Here is a 3,165-nt window from a genome sequence, read left to right as displayed (position 1 = left end):
CAGGAGATCAAGACCATCCTGGCTAACACGGTGAAACCCCGTCTCTACTAAAAATGCAAAAAATTAGCCGGGCGTGGCGGCGGGCGCCTGTAGTCCCAGCTACTTGGGAGGCTGAGGCAGGAGAATGGCGTGAACCCGGAGGCGGAGCTTGCAGTGAGCCGAGATCGCGCCACTGCACTCCAGCCTGGGCGACTGAGCGAGGCTCAAAAAAAAAAAAAAAAAAAGATAATAATAATAATCAGTACATACTCATCATGTCAAGAAAAAGAAGGCAGATATTGAATGTCATTATTTTGAGGCACAGTGGACTGTGTGTTATCTTGTTATCAAATTAGATAGCAGGCTGGGTGCAGTGGCTCACGCCTGTAATCTCAGCACTTTGGGAGACCAAGGCAGGTGGATCACCTGAGGCCAGGAGTTCAAGACCAGCATGGCCAACATGGTGAAACCCCGTCTCTATTAAAAATACAAAAATTTAGCTGGGCATAGTGGCGCACACCTGTACTTGGTGCTACTTGGGAGGCTGAGTCAGGAGAATTGCTTGAACCCAGGAGGGGTTGCAATGAGCCTGGGTGGCACCATTGCACTCCAGCCTGGGTGACAGAGTGAGACTCCATCCCTTCCCCTCCCCCCAAGAAAAAAGTTAGATAGCAAAGCATTGTATTTATTGTGCCATAGCATTATAGCTGGGCTAAAAGCATAATTCACATTTCCATATAGATGTCTCACTCTTACCTCGACTACAGTGTGACCAGCATTGACATCATTAATTTTTTTCCAAAATCAGTGACTTCTTCACATTAGTATTTTTTTTAAGAGACAAGGTCTCACACTCTGTCACCCAACCTGGAGTTTAGTGGCATAATCATAGCTCACTGTAACCTTGAACTCCTGGGATCAGGCAACCCTCCCACCTTAGCCTTCCAAAGTAGCTAGGACTACAGGAGCACACCACCATGCTCAGCTAGTGTGTGTGTGTGTGTGTGTGGAGATGGGGGTCTCATTGTGTTGCTGGTCTTGAACTCCTGGCCTCAAGCAGTCCTCCTGCCTCAGCCTCCCAAAGTGTTGAGATTACTGGTGTGAGCCATGATGGTCAGGCCTCTACTTTGTTTGCTAGTGATACCATCATTCTCCTGGGTACTGAAGCTCAGAACTTCTGACTTATTTGATCCCTCTTTTATTCTATGTATAGTTAGTTACAAAAATCTCTTTAGGGCCTTCTAGGAAAGATTTATTGCATTCATCCCTTTCCATTTCTATTTTCTATTTATGATCCTGCCTCTACCCTAGTTTAAACTTTCAGCACACATGATTTTAGTGCTTCAGCTCTCTCAACTTGTTTCCATGATTTCATCCTTTCTCTTTCATAGAGCCTTAATTGTTTTTTATCATATGCTTACCTGAAGCTCCTGAAAGGGCAGGAATTTATTCTTAATATAGGATGTAGGCAAGCACAAGATAAGGAGACAGATACGATATTTTAAATATTGTAGTCTCCTCTGAGGGAACTGACCTTTATGTATTTGAATCAAGTCAAGTAGCATGAAGATCAGAGGGAATGATATTTCAGAGAGATAAAATATTTAGTGTGAAAGCCCTGACATTAGGAATGAGCTTGAGTGGTTCATGCAATAAGGCCAGTAAGGCTAGAGCAGACTGTGGAAGGGAGGGAGTAGGCAAAGATAAGGCCAACAATTTAGCCAGGGCCCTAATCACCTTATGCTGTGTAAACCATCATAGGGAATTTGAATTAGTTCTAAATGTGAAGGGAAGCCATTAGAGTTCTGAGCAGGGGAATCAAAGTTATCCAATTCATGTTAACAAATTTATTCTGACTCTTGGATAGAGAATGGGCTATAGGGCAACAAGTGGGAAGACAGAGCAGTTATAAGGCTATTGCAATAGTCCAGGCTTTAATTGCTTCTTTATAAATGTTACAGGACTGAAAAATATCCTGGGCAAAATTATATTACCTAATAATAGACAAAAGTCTTAATGTCTTCTTCTGGGTACAGGGAGGATAACCAATAAATTATGAAGTTGCCTGGCTACAAATTCCACTGTAAAGCCAAGACTGGGCAAGTGGAGGGGAATAAAACTCACCTGTAAGACTCCACCAAATACAAGAAGGCTACCATACCAAGGAGGAGGCGTGGCAGGAGAACTAAGACCCCCTCTCTTCATAGTTTTACCTGCTGAAGGCAGAAACCCTTAGGCACTTAGGCTCTCATTTACAAAGACTGGAGTATTATCAGCAGAGCTGAAAGAAATCTCTCCAAGCCAATCTCAAAAGACCCAAGATCTAGTAACAAAGCTGAAGAGATACCCTGAGGCTCAGAAACAAAGAGCAAGACTGAAAAGACTGAAGAGTGTAGAGAAATCCTCATAGATTAAAAAATCAGCAGCCAGGTGGTAAATCAGAGGAAGGTCTTCCAACAGTTTCAAGGATCGGAGACTTGGTTGTGAAGCATAGGTAGATCTCTGGAATCTTGCCAGCTCTCAGATTCCATGCCAGGCAAAAGAGAGAGACATTCCACCTGCCAGGCCTTTGAAGCCAATGCTATACTGAATCAGACTATAGCATCAGTTCAAGTCCAGACACAGTTTAAGAACTGTGACCTTACAAAAGAAATAGCATGCTCCTTTCTGGAGTAAATATTTTCTGCTTGAGTCTCTAGACTTTTTTATACTAAAGGTCCATTAAAACAATAAACAACTGTTGTGCCCCAGTCCTTTAATTCCCCAAAGAAGACCACCAGAATCCGAGGTCAAAGCCAAACGGCAAGGATCTTTAATACAAGTTCGAACCTGGACTCCCGACCAAAAACTGTTCGAGAGCCCCCGGCTGGGTCTGAGACAGCGTTATATAGTCAGCAGTAAACAGGCACAGAGTCACAGGGGATTTTTATGCAATACAGGTTTGGGATTGGCTGATATTTGAACAAGGCGATTTGGCCGTTTATGATTGGTTCCCGCCTTCTGGGAGTTTCAGTTACTCTTTCAAACACTCATGACCTTTATCAGGGGACTCTCCAGGTGGTGTTTTTCCAAAGTTGAGATATATGGAGGAATGTGTTTGTGTTTGTGCTGGGCTCAGGAAGTTGGGATATGTGGAGGAATGTGTTTGTGCTGGGCCCAGGGCTGAGGAATGTGTGAATGTGTTTG

At 43.6% G+C, this 3,165-nt stretch overlaps 1 protein-coding gene across 1 annotated transcript in view; it reads left to right on the top strand.

The window, feature by feature from the left end:
* The window catches only part of NFATC3 (nuclear factor of activated T cells 3), a 160,956-nt gene that overhangs the window by 74,323 nt on the left and 83,468 nt on the right, over positions 1-3,165 (top strand). The gene's annotated exons all lie outside the window — the stretch shown is intronic.

The sequence above is a fragment of the Rhinopithecus bieti genome, unplaced genomic scaffold (genome assembly GCF_001698545.2).
Source record: "Rhinopithecus bieti isolate Rb0 unplaced genomic scaffold, ASM169854v2 scaffold_34281, whole genome shotgun sequence".
Lineage (NCBI taxonomy): Eukaryota > Metazoa > Chordata > Mammalia > Primates > Cercopithecidae > Rhinopithecus > Rhinopithecus bieti.
The sequence above is the reverse complement of the archived record's forward strand: the minus strand, read 5'-3'. Positions and strand labels throughout refer to the sequence as shown.